General features: G+C 52.2%; 4 non-coding genes across 4 annotated transcripts; 3 read left to right on the forward strand and 1 right to left on the reverse strand.

The window, feature by feature from the left end:
* Positions 1-8,486: 8,486 nt before the first annotated feature.
* On the forward strand, positions 8,487-8,568 carry TRNAS-GCU (transfer RNA serine (anticodon GCU)). The gene has a single exon. It is a non-coding gene; the product is annotated as a tRNA-Ser (tRNA).
* A 4,065-nt stretch (positions 8,569-12,633) lies between these two features.
* Positions 12,634-12,705, forward strand: TRNAC-ACA (transfer RNA cysteine (anticodon ACA)). The gene has a single exon. It is a non-coding gene; the product is annotated as a tRNA-Cys (tRNA).
* A 4,275-nt stretch (positions 12,706-16,980) lies between these two features.
* TRNAI-AAU (transfer RNA isoleucine (anticodon AAU)) lies at positions 16,981-17,054 on the forward strand. Its single transcript has one exon. It is a non-coding gene; the product is annotated as a tRNA-Ile (tRNA).
* A 7,097-nt stretch (positions 17,055-24,151) lies between these two features.
* On the reverse strand, positions 24,152-24,223 carry TRNAP-AGG (transfer RNA proline (anticodon AGG)). Its single transcript has one exon. It is a non-coding gene; the product is annotated as a tRNA-Pro (tRNA).
* Positions 24,224-26,168: the final 1,945 nt, after the last annotated feature.

Genomic DNA, 26,168 nt, shown 5'->3' on the forward strand with positions numbered 1-26,168 from the left:
CCCTCAGATCCTGACTCTCCCACCCCTCCCCAGTGCTCTGATCCCCTTGTCCCCTCAGACCCTGCCAACCCCCCCACTGCCCTTTTCCCCTCCTCCCTCAGCCACAAGCCCTGCCCGGGTTCCCCTTCACACCTGCCACCCGTCCCCCCTGGCACCCGGCCTCCCCCTCCCTCTGCACTGTTTGTCACCCACTGAGGTCTTGGGCCCTGCCACAGGCTGTGTCAGAACAGAGACAGCCCGTGGGTGCAGCCCCTGCCTGGGGCGATCCTGTGGCTGTGTCTTCACATGCCGATTCTTCCAGAAGTGGCGTAATAATGAGCTGTCCAGGAGATGCGAATGAGGCATGGATGGAAATGTTCTGTACCTCATTAGCATATGGGCGCATTATTTGGAGTCCAGAAGAAGCTCTTCCAGACTCTAAAATACACGTTCAGACGCGCGGCCCACGGGGATCTTACAGAAGGAAACGCTCCCTCCAGAAGCCCCTTCTGCCTCAGTTTTTCTTTCCTTTTTTATTCTTTAATTTTTAGTCACTTCAGTTTTTAATTCCTCATGAGGCCGTTCAGTATTTTCACATTATTGGTGCTGTAGGGTGTGAGAAGAGTTTGTAATGGTCTCATAAGAGCAGTCCGACCCCTCTGTGAACCCTTCCAGGAATCCTATACAGAAGCATGCTGCCAATACTTCAAGGCTACACGCTGCAAAACAACTATCCTGCCCCACAGCATCTGCGAAACAAGGCGCGCTTGCCAAGACATCAAGGCTACGCTGGCAGTCGGCCACAAGAGGTAGTGATCAGGAATGCATCGGCAATTTTAGGCAATCTTATGTTAATGAGTTCAGCCTTATCAGCTAGAGTTAGGAGGCCTGTTACAGAGCCTCTCCCCGAGCGAAGCTCTGGCGCTTTGGGTCTTCCCCCATGGGTGACTGCGGCGTCTCCGGGGCTCCCGCCGCGGGTGTCACACGCTTTCAATAAACCAAATATAGCACTCGCCTTCTGGGTGCAGCCTCGTTTCTGGGGAACCTGAGCCTGGTTGTTTACAGATGCATGCGGGGACAAAATTCTTTGCGACAAGATTCTAACGTTTAATCTCCTCCTCATAATGCCATACGAAAGCTAATTATTTTCCCCAGGTCAGACTGGGGGAGCTCTCAGGGGTGGCCGAGCTCGTTGGCGCATCACAAAACAAGTAGTTCTGTAGCACCTTAAAGATGAACACATTACTGTATGAGGGAAAGAGCTAATTGGTAGTTTCATTCACGGTCACAGTTAGATTATTGCTTTAGTAAGGGGGCTGATAATAGGAAGATGGGTCCTCGAGCCCGAAGGCGTGTGGCCACCACCAGAAGAACTGTGGGACATGCAGCAGAGCCAAGGGATGTGAGGGAAGCTGGAACATGCATGGAACGTACTGTGATCTTCCCTTTCCTTTCAGAGATGGGGGTTCATGATCTCCTCATGCCACAGTGCCTGGCTGTGTGTTTTCTTTTAATCATTCTCAGTTCTCCATATTTCCTTCCACGCATTGCTGGTTAGCAAACTTTCTCCGCTATTAATCTCTGTGCCTATATATGCTGTATGGTACTTCTATCTTTCCCAAATCCCATGTGCTTGTCTGCTAGATGTTCTTTGAGCAGTGATCTCAGTCTCTCCATCAGTATCATCATCAGCACCTTGCCTAGATGACTCATTAGTGCAATCCTTCTGTGCACTTCCTATCTTCTGGATTGTCACTAGCACTGACCTTGTCCATTCCTTAGTGGCCTTTCCTTCTTTCCTTGCGATGCTACAGAGTTGGTGTATTTCCTGAATCACACTGAATCATACTTTCTCTGCTGTATTTGATCATCTCTCCCATGAGCTTATCATTTCCAGGGCTTTTGTTTTTCTATATTCGTCTCACTGCTCTTTCTGCTTCCTCCTTCTAAATACTAGATGAAGCTCTGCTATCTGCACACACCTGACTCCTGCGAGCCCCATCATCTGGACCTGACCAGCTTTGATGGTGTTTGGATCTTGTAATGCATGGGAACAAGCTGAGCTTGTTCTGGGTGGAGTCACATGGACCAGGCAGGTAAAGAGTGGTGAAGGACTGAATCCAGCCGCACGAGCACCCTGAGCTCGTGAATCTCACTCCAACCAGGAGGGAGTGTGGGGAAGTCCTTGGCAAGGTGAAGTCAAGTGCAGCTGGTGTGTGGGTGTAGGCAGACATGAACCCCCCTTTTAGCCTTTTTTTTCCTCTTCCCCCCACTGGGAGAGAGAGAGAGAAATAAGCAGGGGAGACAGGGGGCCTTTGATGTCCTGGGAACACAGGTGTGCTGTCTCGCCCAGCCTCTCTACTATACACAAAAACCAGACAGTGAATGGGCTAGCTAATGGCCGCCCTTCTGGCTGATCTCAGTAATTGACAAGCCTTGATCACTTCCCCCACCTTGATCACTTTGCCAGGAAGATTGGGGAACCCCGCCCATCACCTCCAAAGGTGCTCAATTGTCCACAATGTACAGGTGCAAATGGAGCCTTGCATCTTCCCTGGGAAACCTGGAGTTCAAAACATTCCTCCCAATTGGCCACTTAAGACCAGGAAGAAGCGTACGTGACAAAAGCAGTATAAAGGGGCTTGGCAGACCACCCCCTCTTTTGAGTTTCAATCACCTACACCTGCTGGCCAGGTCTGGAATTAACTCCCGAGACTGGGGACGCCTGGTTCGTATCTACTTCTTCCCGAGGGATTGAGAGAATCTGGGTCACACTGGATCTAGGAGGCAGGGCTAAGAATTACACCTGTATTAAACTTCTTTCCTATAGGAATTGAGGGAAAGACTCTGATTCCACCAGGTCTAAGAGGCAGGGGTAAAAATCACACCGGCAACTTGCCTTTCTTGTGTACACATTAATTGTATTAGTTTAAGCTAGCTAGTTTGTCTAAAACTTTTCTTAAGTTAAATTGTGTTGTTTCCCCTTTATGAACCATGAGTACTGACTTGTACTTTAATCATTTGTCTTAGTTAGATTGCTTCTATCTTTGTATAAATAAAAAGTAACTGTTAAAGCCTCTCTCAGTGTAATTTTCCTCTTGCTGCTGTGCCCGAACTAAGCACAAACCAAAGAACCCAGCCTGCCCTGGCTGCTTAGCGTAGCTGCTGGTGTAGCATCACCCCCCCGCCCCCCTTTTGCCTCACCAGACCTTTAGCTGGCACCTGGGCATCGGCTCACAGTGGGGCTGTTTGGTTTTACTTTTGTCTAAAATTGTGAGAAGTGATATTCGCTTTTTGTCAGAAGCCGGGTTTTTTTCACAAGGCCAAGTGTTGCTCAGGGAGCAAGAAGTCTTGAGTTGAACTTCCTGATGCTCCCCCCAAAGAGTGTGTTTGTTGCTCTCCCTGACTTTGCATTGCCTACGTTTTTCTTACACACAGTGTGGTTTGTGATCTGTCCTGAGTGTGTCGTTGGTTTCTTGCTTGAAAGCTGTGAGGAGAGCTAGGAAATGACCTTGGAAAGGTGAACTTAGGTGTAGTATTTATCAGAGCACTGGGGGTTTATTGAAACCTGATTCTGTGGAAAGCCCAGGGCTTTCTTTTCAAGCAGGGCTTGTTGGTCTAGGGGTATGATTCTCCCTTTGGGTGGGAGAGGTCCTAGATTCAAATCCCAGACAAGCCCTTGTTCAACCACTGTCTTACAGCTGATCCAGAAAGTTCAGGGACTCCTGTCCTCTTATGTGATTTACCTCTCTTCATTTGCTCAGTGCAATAGAACAGGCACTTGCTACTGGATGGCTCAGCTCAAGCATCAGCTCCATCAAGGTAAGGTCCTGCCAGTGATTCCACCTCTCCTGTTCACTGTGGCAGCCCCTCTTGCTGGTAGACACTGCAACTATCCAGCTTCTGACTGTCCCTTTTGTCTGGATGACTTGGCTGTTCTCCCTTCTGAGCTACAGTCCTTCATTTCTCTGTCACTCCCAGTCACCCAGACAATCCTCTCATTCCCTGCCACAAACCTGATCAATGCCCTCAGTGGAGTTGGTGGAACCCAGGTGCTTCTTCCCTCTGGTCGCAGCCCAGCAGGGACCCTACACTGAGCACTTCTGGGCTTTTTCCTCCCACCTCTCCCTGCTCCTTCCCTGGACTGCTTCCTATAACTCCCACTTCACTTCTCTGCACTGGCTATGAACCCTCAGCCGTACCAGTGTAAGGAATGTGCCAGCAGGAACTCAATGCTGCTGAAGGCTGGGAGGAATGTGTCTCCCAGAGATCATTTGCATGAGAGTGCAAAGGGGTGCATATGTGATACCTTGCAAACAAAGCCTGATGGGTAGCAAGGAAGCAATGAGTATTGTCTATTTTAAACACATTGTTGTAAAATCACAATTTATGCTCACACTCAGCATAAGAATTGTGAAGTCTCACCAATGCTCCAAGTTGTTGATGGGGACAGGGCAGTCATCACAAGTGCACAAGATGTGGATTGCACAGGGCTCCCCTGCTTTAAAACATGGTGGAACAAAAGGTAGAGAAATACAGCTTGACTTAATTATCTGAGTGTCTGTGTATTATTATTTTGGGTCTGGTTTTACTACTTTTCCTCACCTGATAAAAATAATAGTGAAAATTAGTCTTTTAATTGTAGTTAAGATCACCAAAAGCTGCAATCATAGGACTGAGTCATAGGGGGAATTTTCAGCAAATAGACTGACTAGCAGTTAGTTATAAGCACCAGCAGTGGATCGGTGTGGCAGTTGAGAGGGAACAAACTGAATGCTGTACCAATGCAAGGGTGCTGTTGGCTCAGGTTCAGTGAGGGAATGCATCAGTTTGATGTGTGGAGTCTGCATAAAATACAAACTTGATGGGTCACTTTTCATCCTTTGTCATCTGAATGTTAAAATCAAGACGCTTGAGAGGCGCATCCTGAAGCCCTTTTTGCTGATGACTGTGCATTTATGACACACAAGGAATCTGATCTCCAGCTCATTGTCAACAAGTTTGGTGATGCCCCTTGGCTCTTTGGTTTGAGCATCAGCCTAGGAGAGACTGAGGTACTGTTTCAACCAGCTCCAGGATCTGTTGCTCTTCCCCCACTTCAAACGTAATAGAGTTAGGAACAGCAGAGGCATTCAAGGACCTTGGCAGTGTGATAGCTAATGATGGCTCTCTTCACAAACAAATCCATGCTAGAATCTGCAAGGCCAACTGGGCATTAAGACACCCTTTAAGAAGGTTTTCTGCAGAGCATCAGGCAGTCTTGGCACCTGCAGTTTTACAGCCCCTTCTACTTGGAGTTCTGCTGAAGCCTGGGACTGAACAAGGGACTTTTAGATCTTCAGTCTAATGCATTCCCTAGTGAGCTATTTCAGCAGCTCCTCTAGCTGTTCTGAGGCCATTTCTTCTCAGTTGGGGATGATTTGATCAGCCATCCCCAGCAAGAAATAAGTTCTGGCAAGTGGCCATGCCTGCTTCGCTCAGCTTGACTCTCTTCATTGTCCTTTCCTACTTTATTGCCCACAGTGACCCAGTGGTCACAGGGGACTGCAGCACATTGATGGTGGGGAAGCAGCTGGGCTGTGACATGACACCCTGGAGGCAAAAGGAGCCGACTGCCTTTTGCTAACACATCCGAGTGGCATGAATTTTCTTTTGTGTATCGAGATGAGGGGGGTGCAACACGCAGCTGACGTGTGACTCCTCCCCTTCACCCCTGTGCACATAAGTAAATTCATGTGGTGGGAGTGGGGCTACGGGGTCTGAGTGGGGGATGGGCTCCGGGCTGGGACAGAGGGTTGAGGTACAGAAGTGTGAGGGCTCTGGCTGGGAGTTTGGGCTTTAGGGAGGTGCTGGAAATTAGGGATTTGGGCTGCCGGAGGGGAGCTCTGGGTGTGGAAGATGCTCAGGACTGGGGGTGGGTGTGAGGATGGGGGTCCAGGCTCTGGGCTGGGGAGCTGGAGTGGGTTTAGGCTCCAGGTTGGGAGTGGGATGTAGAAGGGGTCCAGGGTCCCGGCTGGGAGTTGGGCTTTTGGGTACATGAGGATACTGGGTGGAGATCACAGATATCACCCCCATGGAAGTACCTGCGAGCTGCTGCGCATGACAACCAGCTCCCCCTCTCTGGCTCCTCACAGCAGCAGCTCTGCTCACCTTCACTCTGGGATGCCAGCAGCTTGAGGCACCAAGCAAGCGGCAGCAGGAGGTTGGAAGCCCAGGGCACAGCACTGAATCCCTGAGGGCATCTGAGTGGGACATGATCCCTCCGAGGAGGGCAGGATGGGTTCCAGCGTAACCATTTCCCCTACAATGAACATCGGCCACAACACGTGGCTACCACTGGCCTCTCCCAGCGAGATCGCTAACTGGTCAGAGCCGGAAATCCCCATCTGTGTATGCACAGCACCAGGGCGGACAGCAACAATCAGGATCCCGTCTCCGCCGTACCCCAAGGCCTGGCACTTGGTGAGCATGTTCAGAGCAGCCTGTGGGCGAGATGCCATGAGCAGAGACAGCAGAGTGTGGGGGAGGGAATGAGCCCTGTAGGAAATGACTTGCCCTTCCGAGGGGAGGGACGGGAAAGGCTGACAAGGAAGTGAGGCGGCATTAATTTTAATTTTGTCTTTCCATGTGCAGAACAAATGTTATGTCCACTGAGACATGTGTGGATGGGCACGGCCAATAAAAACACATGCTGCCGGCTGTGGGTGCTCTGCTAATGAGCTGGGCACCATTTGAATTTCTCCTGGATGGCCACTCAAGCACTCAGCTTATGGGAAACACTCATCAGAACAAAACACTCCTGTGGGCTGCACTCTCTCATGCTCTCAATGATGACAGCAACCCACAGAGAGGCGGGTATAGCTGCCCTTTGATAAGCCACTGATGCTGAGGCCTCCATTGAGCTGTGACAGGTGAGCACACCTGAGAGCCGTGCTGAGGCTGCTCTCGGTTATGCAGGGTCTGCTCGGTTAGGAAAAAGTGGAAATGTGACATTGATGCGCCTTTTGGTTTTCCCATAACTTTTCCAGATGCAGTGAGGATCAGGCCCCCCTTCAGTTGAACTGGGGATGGTCTCTAAATGGGGTATGCCCACCCTTAGAAAGGGGTAGAATTAACAGCTCCTCAGTGACCCTTCCCTGAGCTAACACTGGCTCGACTGGCGCTGAGCTGCACCCGGCCCATCACTGCATGGGGATTTCTCTGGCGGGAGACAGGCACAACAGAAAGGTCCTCACCGGATGGGAACTCGGATCGAAAGCTGTGAGCTTCCACGGCTGTAAGTGGTGTTGTACGCAGGGGAGGGAGAAAATGGCACTGGGTGAAAAAAGACTATCATACTTCCCCTTTATAAAGCTATGGTATCCCCACGTCTTGAGTACTGTGTGCAGATGTGGTCTCCTCACCTCAGAAAAGATATATTGGCGTTAGAAAAGGTTCAGAAAAGGGCAACTAAAATGACAAAGGGTTTGGAAGGGGTCCCACATGAGGAGAGGCGACAGAGACTGGGACTTTTCAGTCTAGAAAAGAGGAGAGTGAGGGGCGATATGATAGAGGTAGATGCAATCATGAATGGAGTGGAGAAAGTGGACACAGAAAAGTTATTTACTTGTTCCCATACTAAAAGAAGGAGAGGACACCAAATGAAATTAATGGGTAGCAGGTTCAAAACTAATAAAAGAAAGGGCACAGTCAACCTGTGGAACTCCTTTCCAGAGGAGGCTGTGAAGGCCAGGACTCAAACAGAGTTTAAAAAAGAGCTCGATAGATATTTGGAGGTTAGGTCCACAGATGGCTATTAGCAAGGGGTAAGGGATGGTGCTGAGCCTTTTGTTGAAGGCGGGAGACGGATGGCAGGAGACAAATCGCTTGACCATTGTCTTCGGTTCACCTCCTCTGGGGCATCCGGCACTGGCACTGGCACCAGTATGGCCGTTCTTATGTTCACCTTATAGACTGGGTAAGGGTAGCGATGTTCTTATGCTATTTCTAAACAGCCTTTCTGTGGGCACTGCTGAGCAGGGACCCCAGGGTCTTCAGGGTGGGACAGCCACATGGACACCTGCCTCAGGCCCTGTGGCTGCTGCTGTAGACTGATCTATTGCTCTCAGTGTCAGAGAGAGGGGAGTGTGACATTCAACCCCACAGGCAAGTGTCTGCCCCTTTCCCAGCTGTGCACAGCCCAGCTCATCCCAGCTGCTGGGAGAGACCAGAGCCCCTGAGCCAGACTTAGGGACAGGCCCTTCTCTCAGAGGTAGCTGCCCATGTGAGTGGCTGCAGCTGAGCCAGGGCTGCCCCCAACCTTTTCGCCATGTGTGGCTGGGGCACTGCACCCCAGCTGTGTTTGGGGCCCTGCTCACCCCAGGAAGCCACACTGCAGGGAACAGGAGTGAGAGTAGCGCTGCTGGGCCAAATCTGCCCATCCTGTGTCCCTGGCCAACCAGTGAGTTGCAGAAAGGTTCCTGGCTGCGTTGACTTTGGGACATATGAAAACACTCATGACAGGAGAAGATGAGGTGGCTGAGTGGTTAAGGCGATTGACTGCTAATCCATTGTGCTCTGCACGCGTGGGTTCAAATCCCATCCTCATCGCATCTTTCTTTGTTGATCCCCAGCCCTCTTGTGGGATGCGACTTCCACCACAGCTGAGCCTGCTGCCTCCCAACTCCTGTGCTGGGCAGACTCCAAGCACAGGACAACTCTGTGAGGCTGAGCTGAGCTCAAGCTGGCAGAGGTCGGGGTGGGATGATTTCATTTGCCCTGCAAGTGCCAATGCCTGACTCCGGTGTCGGCTCCACCCACCTCTGCCCCCTGCAGTGCTGCTGCCTGGAGCTAAGCAGGGCCCCAAACACAGCCAGGGGTGTAGTTCCCTGGCAAGAAAGGGGCAGCCCAGACTCAGCTGAGGTCAGGCACAGGTGCAGCTGCCTCTGAGTGAAGGGCTGGTTCCCCTAGGCTTGATGCAGTGCTCTGGTCTCTCCCAGCTCCTGGGCTGGGCAGTGCACATCTGGGAAAAGAGCAGATACTTGCCCAGGGGGAAGGAATGTTTCTCTGCCCCTGACAGCAATAGATCCAGCCACAGCACCAGCCACAGGGCCTGGGGCAGGTCTCCATTCAACTGTCCCCCCCGAGCAAGCCCTAGAGTTCTTCTGTGCTTCTCAGCAGCTGAGGAAAAGCCTCTTTGGGACATATCTCCTGCTCCACAGCTGAAAGGAGCACACAGGAGCTGCTGGGTTCAGCTCCCAGGGGTGCCGGGCTGCGACCTTCTGCAGCACCTGATGTTGGCCCTGACAGGACATGGGGCTGGAGGGACCTTTGTTGTGACCCACAATGGATGTTCTGAAGGTTCACATGCTGGTGACAGGCCAGTGCTCCAGGCCCCCTGGATACTTCTGTCCTTGTGGGAAAGGAGCAGCTCTGGGCTCTCAGGTCAAACTGCACATGGCGGCTGCCACACTGTGGGGTGGCTCTTGCAGTGCTGCTGAGCCCAGCTTTGTGTGCTGTGTCTGAGACTGGAACCCCCAAGCCCCTTTGGGGTAACGACTGCAGCAGGACAGGTCAGTGTCCTGGCTCCAAAGCAGTCAGATCTTCTGAAATGCTGGAGAGTCCAGGGAAACACTTCTCTGCCCCTGGGCCGTTTTCACCAGCTTTTTTCCCAACTGTTTACTCGCGCCAACTGGCCAGAGGGGAACATTTCTCTGAAGCCCCCAGAGCTCATTTTTCTTTTCTTTGCTTTTCCAGTTACCAATCTGGAAAGAAGTCATGGAGATGCAAAGATTGGCAAGCTCGGTGGTGACTGGGTGGGAATATCTGGCTGAGGGAGGCCACAACAGCCTTGGTTGGGAGGTCACAGAGGCTCTGGCCACGCTAGCCTCTTGTTTGAGCAGGGCTGTGGTAATGAGCCACTTCGGCAGATGTTAATGAGGCAGTGCCGTGAATATGCAGCACCTCATTAACATAATGGCAGCCACACATGCTTTGAAAGTGCTGCTTTCAGAATACACGCTGTGAGTGTAATAGGGGACCCTTCGAAACACTCCCCTGGATTTCAAAAGCCCCTTCTTCCCAAACAGCATCTGGTACAGTAGAGGAAGCTTGAACTCAGAACGTTTCTTTGCAATATTGGCCCCAAGCCATTGCACTACTGAAACACGAGCAGCTCACCGCTTTGTAGACCTCAGAGCTCAGCTCAATCACCGCCAAGGCTGGTTTCAACAGCTCAGAGGCCCTCACCGCTGCATGGGTTTTTTGGGGGTGGCAGCCAAATAGGAAGAGGAAAACACTGAGCACCTATGGTTAGCCTGCAGGTGTATCTCAAAGTAACTGGTGCAATTTGTGCATTGCCAATTGCATGGATGATTTGGAAATACCTTATTTGAAATGTGGGCCAATTGCAAAGGTTCCATTCACCCTCTCTGCAGGAGGGGGAGCAGAACCAGAATAGAGCACTCAAATGTCTGTACCTCTGTGTCCCTAAATAGCAACCACAATCTAACCATCCCCAAAGCATCACAGCTGGCACATCCTTGGAAAAGAAGGAATCTATCCCACTGCTGCTCACCTGCTCAGCAACTGTTCTACCCCTGGAGCTAATGACCCTCGGAATAAGCCAATGTCCTGACCCACGCATCTCACTCCAGAGGCCACAAACTCTCTGCAGCTGCCCATGGCTCCTTTCCACCGAGGCTGGTGAGATGAACTGGTTATTGGGAGTCTCCTAATGCTCCGATGAGGGGTTCAAGTCCTGCGGTACCATTTAGCTCACCTTTGCTTGTTATCCTGGCTGCAATGGACAAATAGGCTCTACGATGCTCAGGGGGCTGTGCAGGGGTCAGCCTGGAGGGTGGGGGGTTGCTGGGTGTCACTGTTGGCATCACCAAAAGAATTCCAAATGCCTCTGTCCAGGTGTGCTGGTGACTGGCAGTAACCTGCTGTTACTGTTCTTGGCATCCTCTGTGTTTCTGTGCCTGTCACCTGCCTGGTCACACAGATTTGCTGAGCTACTTGGGCAGGTGAGATACATGCAACAGGGCTGGTTGTGTCAACCGCACAAGTCTGCCACTTGCGAGCATTTTGGTGGATGCTCCATTTTCTGAGAGCAGCCGCAGTGGAGATGTCGTCTCTGACAATAAGAGTTCAAACTGGGGCTCGTGGGGTAGATTTTTGTGCTTCCTTTCATGCTTACTAAACTGTGCTGTGCATGGGCTGTGCCCCAAGGGGTCTGTTCCCTCTGGGTGCCCAGAGGTAAACTCACAAATGAGCCTTTTGGGGGAAGGAGTCACTCACTGGACCTCTCGCCCCTTCAGTCTCAGGGCGAATTACTGACCCATGGCTGTGGGGCTGGCATCAGCCTGGCTCACTCGTGTCTTGCTTCGGTAGCTCTGAGCCAATGTGTGAGACTCGGCAGTTATGTTTCTTTGTTTCTCTGCTGCATTGGTCCTTTTTGCAGCTCCCTCTGTGGGAGGGCTCTGCCTGGCCCTGTGCCCAGCTCTGCCCCCTGCCTGGTGACTATTTACTGCTCAGAGCCACACGCTTGTTCCTGGGCCTGGTTCAGTCCCTGTTGCTGCTGGCTGAGTGTGACACGGCCTAGGTGTGTCAGCCTGCACCAAGGGCATTTCTGTGTGAGACTCCTGAGCCCCCCGGCTGTGGGTCCGGTTCTCCTGCCCAGTGCAGCCCATGGCAAGCAGAGCCCTGTGCATGTGCATCGTACTGCACCTTTGTGTGATGGATGGGAACAGAAATCTGAGCCTCAGAGGCTGGGAACTGAGGCAGCTGAGGGATGGGTTTGCTCAGTTTTCGCACATTTGCAGAGGAAAGTGTGAAGTGTTTAAATCCATGTCAAGCATCCAGTGCAACCCCAAAACATACTGGAGCCAGAGGTGAAAATGGATTTCCATGAAGAAAACCATCCAAACAGGGGCACCTGGGAGAGCTTCATCTGCAGTCAAGTGTTCCACCACTGAGCCAGGCTCTCTATCACTGGAAAATGGTGAGAGGTTTGTTATTATGCAGAGGGCGCTCCAGCTTTCCTAGCAGCAACGTGCCTCTGACTATATGACTGGGAAAGGGATTGTTGGAAATTGTGCTGCCAGAGCAGTTTAAAAGGTGTGTGACACTGTGAAAGTGTTGAACCCCAAACTCTACATGGATTAAATGTCACTGGTATGGGCATGTTCAATGCATCCCAGCACCTTCTTACTGAAAACAGTGCGCTCATATTGTCACGAGGGCTGACGTGTTAGCACTGCAAAAGCTCTGCTGTCCAGCACCTCAGGGAACCAGGCTGCTGGGTCACCACCTGTGCCAGGTAGAGAAGATACTGACACTGACCGCAAACCCAACTATATCTGATTGATTGGTGGGTGTCCTGCAGTAGGTTTTTTCCTCGTTCTTTGTAACCACTGATGTTGCTCCAAGTGGCTGGGAGAGAACTGTCCCACGTATGCCGGTAATCTGCCCCCCTGAGGGGCTGTAACTCTGAGTAGGAGAAGCCAGGTCAGCAGGGGACAAACTGTAACATGCACAGGGAGAAATAATGTTTCATCAAACCCCGTCTGCGCGTCTGTGAAACCACTCTGGGTTCAGGGAGGGAAAGGAGCTGGGAAAACAGTGTTTGATCTGAAGGAGACTCAAGATCAATGACTCCAAAGGGCTGGGTAAGGGAGTGTAGCTCAGGGGTAGAGCATTTGACTACAGATCAACAGGCCCATGGTTCAAATCCAAGCACTCCCTTTGAAAGATGGTTACTGACCTCCCTGTTTCCAACACACTGTGTTTTCCCATTCTATGGGAATTCTTTAAACAGAGCTGAAGCCTCAACAATTGCTGCTGCTAACACATGCAAACCTGGCAGTAGATAGTGACATGAGCAATGTTGGGCCTCATACCTATAAAGAGGTCAATGAAATGTATCGCATTCAGGCCTGTGTATCTGTGAAGCTTTAAGTGCATGAAGAGAGGATGTTGATTACTCTGTGAGTTCACAGCCAGGGCTATTGAGTCCTCCCCCACCCACATCCTCCTCTACAATCACCACCAGCCTTTCCAGTCTCTCCTTCTCCACCAGTTCTCTCCAGGCTGGTCACTTTCAGAGAAAAATGAACCTGCCTCCTCACTCTGGAGTTGCAGCGAGAGGGGCGGAGATGGACGTCTGACGAGGAGAGCAGGGGAAGTGGAGCAGGAAGCAGTGTCCTGAGAGGTGAAAGAGCTGGAGGGGGGCAAGGAGGGCAGGGGAGCAGCCTGCCAAGAGTCAGAGGTGCTCAGAAAGGGCTTAAACTGCAGGTTCCATGGTGCAATGATTGGCACTCAGCACTCTGAGCTCAGCTCTCAGGGGGACCTGTGTGTGGTTTATGATACATCTCTGTCAGGGCTGGGCTTCTTTCTCCCCAGCTGCCCCTGCGTGAGGGCTTCTCCCTCCTGCCTGCTGAATGGGTTCCCCTGCAGCTGGGTCTCAGCTTGGGCTGGTTCACCAACGTTTCTGTGATACATTGGGGCCCCAGAAATGTCCTGTCTGGTTGGAGATACAGGAGGACCTGTGGCTGGTGCTGCAGACTGACCTGTTGCTGTCAGAGGCAGAGTGGGGAGTGTGACATTCACTCCCTCAGGGCAATGATCTGCGAGGTGTCGCCTTGAGAGGCACATCTCAGACTCTGTGCTTGTGAGGGGGAGAGAGAACCGCCCTACAGATGTGACATAGGCTAACAAGGGTCATCTTTGGAAAGGAGCCAGGGGAGCGCCAGGGACATATGTAGTCAGCAATGACATGGCTAGGGCAGAATATTTTCTATAGAGGGGAATTAGCTCAAATGGTAGAGCACTTGCTTAGCATATAAGAGGTAGTGGGATCAATATCTACATTCTCCAATAAAACTGATGTTCTTGTAACTTCCTGCCCAAGGAATCAAGGGGAGCTGCTTTTGTGCACCTGCCCCGCCCCCCACCCAGGAAGCTCACAATGTACATGGGGGTTTGGGGCGCTGTGTGCACTGGCACAAGAGAGCACTAGCAACATCTTGTCTCCCACCTGGTGGGAAGAGGAAGTGCTCTCACCTGGAGGCTGGATTTGAAAGAGGAAGTCAGGGCCATGGGCTGCCTCAGGTGAGAGAAAGTGGTGATGCACAGGTGAGCCATGTACTGATGAGGGAGATACCCCTGGAGCAGGTACGAACGAGTTACAGGTGGGTCATTTTGGTGGGCAGGTTTCGCACTGCACCTGCAGAAGGTTCTGGAGCTGGGGTGACAGCTGTGGGGTCTGCTCCTGTGGGCTCTGTGTCTGTGGGTAGGAGAGCAGCCAGGGCAGCTGCTGCTCCAAGGCCATGTGCTGTGGGTGAGCTGGGAGCAGCTGAGCTCAGGAGCAGGCAGCAGGCTGGGGTCCCTCCAAAGGAAGCACATTGCAGCAGGTGGTGATGGTGTTACCCCTCTGCCAGGGAACATGGGCCGTGTTACTGTCGTGCTCAGGGGAAGAGAGGGAGGGGACAGGCAGGGTCTGAGGAAACACCCAGCAGGGCCTAGGACAGCGGGTGAGGGGCAGCAGGGTCTGAGGGAATTCCTAGCCAGGCCTCAGGGCTGTGGGGAAAGGGAGACGCAGTCTGAGGGGGAGATTCCAGGTTGGGGTTCAGGGTGGTGGGGGAGGGGCTGAGGGGATGCCTGGGTGGGATGCTGAGCAGTGGGGGAGGGACAACAATCTCACTCCAGGAACCACACTGTACCTACAGCTGCCTGTTGCTCCTTTCTGAAAGGGCCCTTGTGAGCTGTTTCTCTGTAGCTTGGATAGTTTAGGTGGGTTGCGCAGGGTTCTCATAAAACCAAGGGGTCCAGCCCTTGCTAGGCAGTAGACAAGTGCAGGGTGTTCCTCTGTGACCCTTTGCTGGACTGCTATAGGCGGCAGTGTCCAAAGACATGAAGGAAGTTGAATGGCTTCTGGCCACCAGACCAGAGTCTTGCTCAGGAGGCTTCACTCTGTTTTGCAGGGAGGAGCCCTGCCCTTTAATCCTTTCACTCCATTACCACTCTTAATGCCCATTCACTGGGGTGCTGATGAGTGACAACCTGACCTGCAGGGCTTGTTATCTTCTGAGCAGCTGCTGCTCTGCCTGTCACACACCTGGATTTATAAGGGGGTTCTACACAGCAAAGTTATTTCAAAATAACTATCCCAGCCTCTGCACAAGGCAACCGCTGCTTTGAAATAATTCAGAAATAAATAGGGGACGGCTTATTTTGAAATAAGTAAACCTCCTTGTACAAGTACAAGTACAAGTAATAGCAGCTGTGTGGAAACGGGCTGCGAAGACAGGGGTAAAGCCAATTTTGAAAAAAGCCGTAGTGTGTCCATTGGCTGCATCTGAAATTAGCTTCCTGTGTGTAGATGTGGTATTAGGAAATCTTGGTCTTGCCACTCACTGGTGCTGCAGTTCTCCCAAACACTTAAAGCAACCAGAGTACTATTACCTAGAGTGAACCTCCTTTAACCAATCGTCTGGATCAGACTCTGACCCTCCCCACACAGACGCTGCCGTCCAGCGCAGTTAGTCGTGGGAAAGGAGAAAGGGCCAAAGAGGATCCTCCTTGCGCTCACGTTCCTCACCATGAATTCTCTCTCCAGTCTCCGGGGCAGAGCTCTCAAGAAGGAGACTCCCTGAGGCAAAGCCCTGGGGGGTCTCTGAGATGGCCCCAGCCCTGCAGCCTGTCCCACCTGGCCATTGTGCTGGACTGGCTGTGAGGTCACCACCTCCCCACCTCCTTTAACCAATCATCTGAGGTTCTTCCAAAGGCCCTTGTGATGTCACAGACACACCCACCAGTGCCCTGCAGGGCTCATGTCCCGCCCCTGGCAGCCCCCTCGGCAAACGCACCCCAAGGGTCTGCAACAAAAAAGGCACATAAAAAACACAAAAACCCAAACTCCTCCCATCCTCAGTGTCCTGTGGGGTCCTGGCACTGGGGCAGGTGGGGAGAGAGGAGGGGAGATTGGTGGATTCTGACCTGTACACTGCAGAGGGCACAATAACTGAAAGGAGCATTTTAACTCCTCCCGTCCTCAATGTCCGTTGGGCAGCAACTCCAGCTTCCCTCCGGCACAATGTCTGTGCTGGGGAATGGGAAGGTGGTGTTGTGGACAGTCCAGCCGTGTGGGTCGGCCCCACAAAAACACATTTTTTTCAAGTGCTACAGGGCTGGTTTTTGGTTTAAGATACAGACTAACACAGTTACCTTCCTATCAGCAAGCTGCAGTTTAACAAGGTGGTTCTTGTGGCTTAGCTGGGTAACATATCTGCTTAAACACCAGGAGATCACAGGGTAACTCCCAGTGGCTCCCTTTTGTGTGTCTTCCCTAATGTTTCCCTACGTCTGGCTGGGGAGCAGAGAAGACCTCCCCTGGCAATGTCTCTCCCTGCTGGGGAAGGTAAAGGCTGATGGAAAGGGAGCGTTGGAAAGAATCTAGTCGCAGCCTGGAGCTCAGGAAAAGGCCGTTGTGATTGGTGTGGGGAAGGTGCTGCTGTGGCTGCCAGAAGACAGTCTGTGCCTCACAGCTTTGTGGTTCTGGGGGCTGCCTGTGCCAGCCAGCTCCTCCAGCACGTTTGTAACACAGACACAATTCCCTGTCGGCAGGAGCTCTGTTCTGCCCTGTCTGCGGGAGCAGCTCCTGCCCCAGCCCTGCCTCTGCAGAGACACCCCCCAGCCCTGTCCCTGCACACACTAGTGCATGACAGGGAGCATCTCACTCCCAGGCACACCCAGCTCTGCCCCCACCCCAGTGGTAATTCACCTCTCAACCCAGCTGTCCCCAGTGCTGACCTGACACACCTGAGATCCCTCTTGTAGCTTCCTTTTGCTTCCTCTCCAACATTTCCTAACCTTGCTGGGAAGTAAAACCCCTGCAGTGGACATGAATTGTGCAGGTGGGAGACGTTGTGACACAGCCCCTGGGCAGGGCCTCAGTCTAGTGGCCCTGCAGCTGCCTGTTGCTCATTTCCAAAACGGCCCCTTGTGGTGTCCTTTGCAGCTGGCCGGCTAGCTCAGTTGGTCAGAGCGTGGTGCTAATAACGCCAAGGTCATGGGTTCAAGCCCCATGCTGGCCATGGGCAGGTCTTTTCTGTTTTCCTTCTGGTGGCTGCTTTGGGCAGGAGGCCAAAAGAGCTGAAGGAACCAGGCTGAGAGGCTGGCAGGGAGCAAGTCAGAGTCACCACCCCAGGCTAAGGGAAGGGCTGTAGAGTGGGCCTGTGTGAGGTGAGGATCCCCAGATTCCCCACTCTGCAACACACACCTCCCACAGGAAGGAGCAGCAGGAGCCCTCTGCCAAGGGCACCAGCCCCTACAGCAGCTCCATTGGCTTTCTCTGCTCCCCATCTCCCCTCACAGGCCTTTGGGCCTCACAGGCTCCCTCCCTGGACAACTGCTATTGCAGCACCACAGGCCCAGGTAACTCACCAGTGGTGCAAGTCCCTGCCTGCCCTGCTCATCTTCCTGCATGAGTTCTGCTTCTTCACTCAGGTCCCCCAGCTGCTGCTCTGGTGGGCAGAGGGCTGGGGAAGGTACAGGAAGGGCCCTTGGGGGTGGGGTGCAGAAGCACAAGGAGCAGGCCCTGGCGGAAGTCCATGATGAGCAGCTTTGGCCACGGGAGCTCAGGAGAGGGGCAGAGAGGTAGAGGTGACAGGATGGATTGGATGGGTCTCTGCAGAGGTGGGGTTGGCTGGCAGTCCTTGGGGAACGGGGGGAGGCCTGTGGGGAGGGGAGGAGAGAGCAGCAGGCAGCTGGGGGCAGAGCTCAGGGGAAGAGGCAGAGCTGGGATAGGAAGAGGTGAAATGGGAGCAGGAGCACAGGTGACCTCAGAGGGAGCAGGCCAAGCAAACCAGATCCCCTCCCACTCCTCGGGACCTTCCAGCCCTGGCACCAGCCTCCCCAGTGCAGCTGTCACAGGCCACAGTGGACATTCTCGTGCTTTACATGATGCTGACAGGCCCTGACCAGAGAGGTGCAGAGTTATTTCAGAAGAGTTTATTCCAGAATTATTCCTCCAAAATAATCTAGTTCACAATAACGCCTTCACGCTACAAGGCAGCCCTGAAATAAACAAAACATGTTTCCAAATGGCACCTCCATGCACAGCAGAGCCTGTTTGTGAGTAGAGACCCTGGAGGCATGCTGGGGATATCACTGCACAGCAGCGTAGTTTTGGAATACACTATGCAGCCCCATTCCAAAATCTCTGTTTTGGAATCTGCACTATGACGAGGAGAATGAGGTTTAGCACCTTGCAAAAAGCTGTCTGCTATTTCTGAATTATTTCAGGAACCTGCCCAGCTCTCTCAGGGTTAGGACCTTATTTGGAGGTTTCAGGGTTTGAGTCCCAGGCTGGGAAAGCTGCATTCACCTTGCCTTGTGCGTCAGGAACCCAAGAACCCTGCCCATGCCTGGGGCCAAGTGCTGGGTCCCAGACTGTCAGGTGAAACCTGAGAAAGTTAAAGAAAGCACCATCCTGGCCTTCTGCAGCCTGCTGTGATCGAACAGGGGTTCATACTCTGCATTGTGGCTGCAGCAACCTGGTTTCAAATGCAGGTCACAGCAGTAACAGTCCAGTATTTGAGTCGTGCTGCTTTTATTTCACCAGGAGGATGGTGAAATACTGCAATGCTTTACCTAGAGAGGTGTTGCAATCTTCATCCCTTGAAGTTTTCTAGTCCTGGCTTGAACAGGCCCTGACTGGGATGATTTTGTTGGGGTTGCTCCTGCTTTAGGCAGGGGGCTGGACTGGATGACCTCCTGAAGTCCCTCCAAGCCCTAGGAGTCTATGATTCTCATCTCATCTCCGCAGGAATGAGCCTGGACAGCTCAGTCTCTGGCTGGGGGAAGTGCCATGGGGCCACATGCTCAGGAAGCCCAGGATGGAGAAAAGGAGCCCTGGGAGAAAGAGCAGCTGCAGAGAAGCAATGAGGGCAGAGTGCTGCTGCCAGCTGAGGGTGAGAGGTGCCCAGTGTGCAAAGCCAGCCTGTTCAAAGGTGTAAGAAGCAACTGGGGAGGGGTGCAGGCCACCATTCAGGGCTCTGTTTCTTGCAGCCCAAGTTCAAGGTCAGAGGCACCTGCTGGCTACACTGCACTTTTCAAGAGAGTTTTGTGTGGTATGTTTTCTGTTTAGGCCTGTTTGCTCCTCTCCAGAGCAAGGGACATTAGTGGCTCACAGACTGTTGCACTGAACAGCACTAGGCCAAGGGAGCTGGAAGGAGGACCCTCATTCACTTCCGCTATTTAGTTCCACCGGGGACCACAGAACCGTAACCGAGTGTTTTCCCTGCCTTCGCTTTGCCCAGCACCAACTGGATCAGACTCTGACCTTCCCCACACAGACGTCTGCCGTCCAGTGCAGTTAGTGGTGGGAAAGGAGAAGATGCCAAAAAGGCTCCTCCTCGTGCTCACATTCCTTATCCTGAATTCTCTCTCCAGCCTCCAGGGCAGAGCTCTCAAGAAGGAGACTCCCTGGGACAAAGCCCTGGGGAGGGTCTCTGAGATGGCCCCTGTCCTGCAGACTGTCCCGTCCATCCATTGTTCTGCACTGTCTGAGGTCACAGCTTCACACCCTCTTTTTACCCATCAGCTAAGGTTCTTCAAAAGGCCCTTGTGATGTCACTGCCACAACCACCCCTGCCCTTCAGGGCTCATGTCCTGCCCCTGACAGCCCCTTGTGTAAACACACTCTCAGGCTCTGGAGCAAAAAAGGCACATAAAACACCCAACAACTCCTCCCATCCTCAGTGTCCTCCAGGCTGCAACTCCAGCTCCCCTCATGTCTGTGCTGGGGACTTGGAAAGTGTTGTTGTGGGCAGTCCGTGGTGGTCAGTCCCACGAAAGCTCATCACTTCATCAATTATTTCATTAGTCTTTCAAGTGCCTGTTATGATCCTGAGGGTTAGCCAGCAGCCTGGGAGTAAAAGGGTTAACCTCCTCAACCAGGTGGGGTTGGCCAAGAGGAATGTAGGTAAGAATTGAATTTTGGCTCCTCCAACTTCTCTGTTCTCTGTTCTTTCTTCTGTTTTCCAGCCATGAGGGTATCTCCCTCCAAGAACAGGCCCTGCAATCTTCTGTAAGTCAGGTAAAGTTTAGATAGATCCGTGAGGCTTTATTGTTTTCTGGTTTGGGAAGTGGGATCTGATGTCTGTGCACTTTTTAGAAATATTCTTTTTACTCTCCTCGTAACTAAGTTCTAGGCCCATGGTGGAGACTCCCCATGTGTTTTACTTTGTGACTCTTCCATCTCGTCATGAGCTTGCAACACAAATATTGTGGTCAAAATAAAAGTTCTTTCTTTTTTCTTTTTATTAACCTGGTATTGGTTAATGTTTGTGTCCTGGTTTTACTTTTGGGGCTAAGATTTCCCAAGTAGTCTCTCCCTGGTTTCCTTATTGTTACTTGGGTGGTGGCAGCGAATTTTATCCCCTAAATCTAAGGTTTCTAGGATTTTTGGAGGGAAGTTTATACCAAAACGTAGTAGATAAGGTTTTGGAGGTACTTCTGCTGGCCCCCACTTCTGCATTTATCTTGTTAGATGGGGAAGGAGCTATGACATGGTGGCAGTGGTGTTAAGAACCCAGGACTGTTTTCTGATTGCTAGGATGGAGACTAACACAGCTACTTCCCTGACACCAAAGAGAGCTTTTCTAAGAGAAACACTGTGTCTTAGCTGCTTTAACACACCTGCTAGTTCACAGGAGCTCTGGAGTTCAACTCTCAGGGGTGCCTTGCCCTACGTCTCTCTTAAAGTTTTCCTGTGTCTGCCTGTGGAACAGAGGGGACCTTCCTTGGCGAGCCCAGTCATTGGTGTGGAAGGAAAAGGATGATGGGAGAGGAGTGTTGGAAAGAATCCAACCACAACCTGGAGTTTGGAGAAAGGCAGCTGTGACAGGCCTTGGGAACGTGGCAACCTCTGCCTGTGGGGCAAGGCAGGACAAGAAGAGATACTCTCCCCTCATGTCCCTTTGTCATTGACAAAACCCACATAAGTTAGGAGAAACGTCCCAGCAGGGCACTGTGGCTCCCCTGGCCCTGTGCCTGCCAGGGAAATGGAGGTTAGGGAAGCAGCAGCCCTTGGTGACCGGCCAAATATTTCTGGCAGCCTCTCACCTGCTTTGCAGAACCACTGGGCTGTGCTGGAGAGTTCAGAGAGGGGGAGCTGTTCCAGTCATTCCCAGGGGTGGGGCACACAGGGACCGTGCTGTCCCTTAAACCCCTTCACCCATTGCCTCTGCACAGTGGAAAGGAAAAACCTGAGCCACAGCCCTGGGGTAAGGCCTGGAGCAAAGCTCCCTCTTCCCCTGCCTCTGCTTAGATCACAACCCTGTAACAGAGAGACATGAGTGCCACATCTCACCCAACACTGGCTCAGAATGAAGGGAACTGCCTCTTCTCTGACCCACCCCGGGTAACCCCCCCACCAGCCTCTTTCTCCTGGCCACTGCCTTCTGTCTGGCCCAGCCAAGTGCCACCTCCCAAACCCTCACCCATCCAGGAGGTGACTGTGATGAGCATTCTCCTGGCCTGCTGCTCACACAGTTCCCCTGTCTTTGTAGCCTCCACAGGCTTCCCCTTCTCCACCTCCTCAAACACAGGCTGCAGCTTTGATGGATGGAGAAGGTCAACAATGAGGTATTTCATTGGCAGATACAGCCAAAGAGAACCTGCTCCAGAAGGTTCCACAAGCTATTCGGGCTTATTTCCCAAAGGAACAATGAATTGAAAATCAAGACCCTGGTATTCGGCATAACGGTCATTTCAAATAGGAGAGGCAGAGCCCAGAGAAAATGGGTAGATGATATTGTAAACTAGCGTGGAGCTCATCTTCCGAAACCAAGGCGCACCGCACTGGACAGGGAAAGATGGAAGGAAATAGTGATGGAGTCATTGGACACCAATGGTCACTGAGCCCATGATTGATGATGATGGTGATGAAGATGATGATGATGCCAAAAGCCTGGCTGGTGTGTTCCCTCAGCAGTCGCATGACAAAATCGTCTCCAGCTGGTAAGGAATGGCCTCAGAATTGTTGAAGCTGGTGCTGAAGTAGCTCCGTAGGGTGTGTGGGAGAGTAAAAATCTAAAGGCCCCTGCTTCAAACCCAGGTTTCAGCAAAACCCCAAGTAGAAGAGGCTGGAAAACTACAGGTGCCAAGTCTTTCTGATGCTCTGTAGAAAAGCCTCCGAAAAGACATCCTAATGTCCAGCTGGCCTGGCAGATTCTGGCGTGGATTTCTTTGTCAAGAGAGCTGTCATTGGCTTTCACGCTGCCAAGGTACTTAAACTCTTCTACTGTTCTTAACTTTGTTCCTTTAGTTAAGGTTGAAGTGGGGAAGAGCAACAGATCCTGGAGCTGGTTGAAACAGGACCTCAGTCTCTCCCAGGCTGATGGACAAACCAAAGAAGCCAGGGGCATCAGCAAACTTGTTGACAATGAGCTGGAGATCAGATTCCCTGTGTGCCATCAGCGCAGAGTCATCAGCAAAAAGGGCTTCAAGGGTGAGCCTCTCAAGCATCTTGATTTTAACATTCAGAGGACAAAGGTTGAAAAGTGACCCATCCAGTCTGTATTTTATGCAGACTCCACACCTCACACTGACGCATTCCCTCACCGTACCTGAGCCAATGCCAGCTTTGCCCTGGTACAGCATTCAGTTTGCTCCCTCTCAGCTGCCCCACCCATCCACTGCTGGTGCGAATAACCAACTGCTAGTCATTGTATTTGCTGAAGATTTTCTCTGAAACCAAGTCCTACGATTGTAGCTCTTGGGCTACGTCGACAGTAGCCCCAAACTTCGAAATGGCCACGCAAATGGCCATTTCGAAGTTTGCTCATGAAGCGCTGAAATGCATATCCAGCGCTTAACGAGCATGCGGGCGGCCGCGGCACTTCGAAATTGACACAACTTGCCGCCGCGCAGCTCGTCCCGAGGGGGCTACTTTTCAAAAGGACCCCGCCTACTTCGAAGCCTACTTCCCAGCTGATGGGAAGAAGGGGACTTTGAAGTAGGCGGGGTCCTTTCTAAAAGGAGCCCTGTCAGGACGAGCCACGGGGCGGCGCAGCGTGTCAATTTCAAAGTGCCGCGTCCGCCCGCATGCTACAGAAGTGCTGAATATGCATTTCATCACTTCATAAGTAAACTTCAAAATGGCCTATTGCGTAGTCATTTCAAAGTCTGGGGCTAGTGTAAGTACAGCCTCAGTGATCTTAATTACCATTAAAACACTAGTTTTCATTATTATCTTTATCAGGTGCAGAAAAGTAGTAAAACCAGATCCAAAATAATAAGCTATCCACAGTCAGATAACTAACTCAAGCTGTACTTCTCTATCTTTTGTTTCACAATGTTTTAAAGCAGGGGAGCCCTGTGCAATCCATGTCTTGTGCACTTGTGATGACTGCCCTGTCCCCCACAACAACTTGGAGCATTGGTGAGATTTCACAATTCTTATGCTGTGTGAACATAAATTGTGATTTTACAACAATGTCTTTAAAATAGACAATACTCATTGCTTCCTTGCTACCCATCAGGCTTTGTTTGCAAGGTATCACATATGCACCCCTTTGCACTCTCATGCAAATGATCTCTGGGAGACACATTCCTCCCAGCCTTCAGCAGCATTGAGTTCCTGCTGGCACGTTGCTTACACTGGAATGGCTGAGGGTCCATAGCCAGTGCAGAGAAGTGAAGTGGGAGTTCTAGGAAGCAGTGCAGGGAAGGAGCAGGGAGAGGTGGGAGGAAAAAGCCCAGAAGTGCTCAGTGTAGGGTCCCTGCTGGGCTGCAACCAGAGGGAGGGTGCACCTGGGTTCCACCAACTCCACTGAGGGCATAGATCAGGCTTGTGTCAGGGAATGAGAGGATTGTCTGGGTCACTGAGAGTGACAGAGACATGAAGGACTGTAGCTCAGAAGGGAGAACAGCCAAGTCATCCAGACAAAAGGGGGAGTCAGAAGCTGGACAGTGGCAGCTTCTACCAGCAAGAGGGACTGCCACAGTGAACAGGAGAGGTGTAGTCACTGGCAGGACCATATCTTGACAGAGCGGATGCTTGAGCTGAGCCATCCAGTAGCAAGTGGCTGTTCCAGTACACAGAGCAAATAAAGAGAGGAAAATCATGTAAGAGGACATGAGCCCCAAAACCATCTGGATCAGCTATTAGACAATGGTAGAACAAGGGCTTGTCTGGGATTTGAACCCAGGACCTCTCCCACCCTAAGGGAGAATCATACCCCTAGACCAACAAGCCCTGCTTGAAAATGAAGCACTGGGCTTTCCACAGAATCAGGTTTCAATAAACCCCCAGTGCTCTGATAAATCCTACACTTAACTTCACCTTTCCAAGGTCATTTCCAAGCTCTCCTCCCAGCTTTGAAGTAAGAAGGAAACCACACTCAGGTCAGTTCAGAAACCACACTGTAGCTGCGTCTACACGTGCACGCTACTTCGAAGTAGCGGCACCAACTTCAAAATAGCGCCCGTCGTGTCTACACGCGACGGGCGCTATTTCGAAGTTAACTTCGACGTTAGGTGGTGAGACGTCGAAGTCGCTAACCTCATGAGGAGATAGGAATAGCGCCCTACTTCGACGTTCAACGTCGAAGTAGGGACCGTGTAGACGATCCGCGTCCCGCAACGTCGAAATTGCTGGGTCCTCCATGGCGGCCATCAGCTGGGGGGTTGAGAGATGCTCTCTCTCCAGCCCCTGTGGGGCTCTATGGTCACCGTGGGCAGCAGCCCTTAGCCCAGGGCTTCTGGCTGCTTCTGCGGCAGCTGGGGATCTATGCTGCAGGCACAGGGTCTGCAACCAGTTGTCGGCTCTGTGGATCTTGTGTTGTTTAGTGCAATTGTGTCTGGGAGGGGCCCTTTAAGGGAGCGGCTTGCTGTTGAGTCCGCCCTGTGACCCTGTCTGCAGCTGTGCCTGGCATCCCTATTTCGATGTGTGCTACTTTGACGTGTAGACGTTCCCTCGCTGCGCCTATTTCGATGTTGGGCTGAGCAACGTCGAAGTTGAACATCGACGTTGCCGGCCCTGGAGGACGTGTAGACCTTATTCATCGAAATAAGCTATTTCGATGTTGGCTGCACGTGTAGACGTAGCCTGTGTGTGAGAAAAATGTAGGCAACGCAAGGTGAGGGAGAGCAACAAACACACTCTTTGGGGGGAGCATCAGGGAGTTCAACTCAAGACTTCTTGCTCCCTGAGCAACACTTGGCCTTGCAAAACAAACCCGGCTTCTGACAAAAAGGGAACGTCACTTCTCACAATTTTAGACAAAATTAAAACCCAACAGCCTCACACACCAGCTGCACCTGGCTTCACCTTGCCCAGGACTTCCCCACACTCCCTCCTGGTTGGAGTGAGATTCACCAGCTCAGGGGGCTGGTGTGGCTGGGCTCAGTCCTTCACCACTCTTTACCTGCCTGGTCCATGTGACTCCACCCAGAACAAGCTCAGCTTGCTCCCATGCATTACAAGATCCAAACACCATCAAAGCTGGGCAGGCCCAGGAGTTGGGGCTGGAAGGGAGTCAGGTGTGTGCACATAGCAGAGCTTCATCTGGTGTTTAGAAGGAGGAAGCAGAAAGAGCAGTGAGACGACTAAAGAAAAACAAAAGCCCTGGAAATGATAAGCTCATGGGAGAGATGATCAAATACAGCAGGGGCTTCTGGAGGGAGCGTTTCCTTCTGTAAGATCCCCGTGGGCCGCGCGTCTGAACGTGTGTTTTGGAGTCTGGAACAGCTTCTTCTGGGCTCCCAATCATGCGCCCATGTGCTAATGAGGTACAGAACATTTCCATCCATGCCCCATTCGCATCTCCTGGACAGCTCATTATTACGCCACTTCTGGAAGCAGCGGCACGTGAAGACAGAGCCGCAGGATCCCCCCAGGCAGGGGCTGCACCCACGGGCTGTCTCTGTTCTGACACAGCCTGTGGCAGGGCCCAAGACCTCAGTGGGTGACAAACAGTGTAGAGGGAGGGGGAGGCCGGGTGCCAGGGGGGACAGGTGGCAGGTGTGAGGGGGAACCCGGGCAGGACTTCTGGCTGAGAGAGGAGGGGAAAAGGGCAGTGGGGGGGGTCGGCAGGGTCTGAGGGGACAAGGGGATCAGGGCTCTGGGGAGGGGTGGGAGAGACAGGATCTGAGGGGACCCACTGCAGGGCCCAGGACAGCTGGCAAGGGGCAGCCGGGGC

Source organism: Carettochelys insculpta, chromosome 33 (assembly GCF_033958435.1).
Source record: "Carettochelys insculpta isolate YL-2023 chromosome 33, ASM3395843v1, whole genome shotgun sequence".
In the NCBI taxonomy this organism is placed as follows: Eukaryota; Metazoa; Chordata; order Testudines; family Carettochelyidae; genus Carettochelys; species Carettochelys insculpta.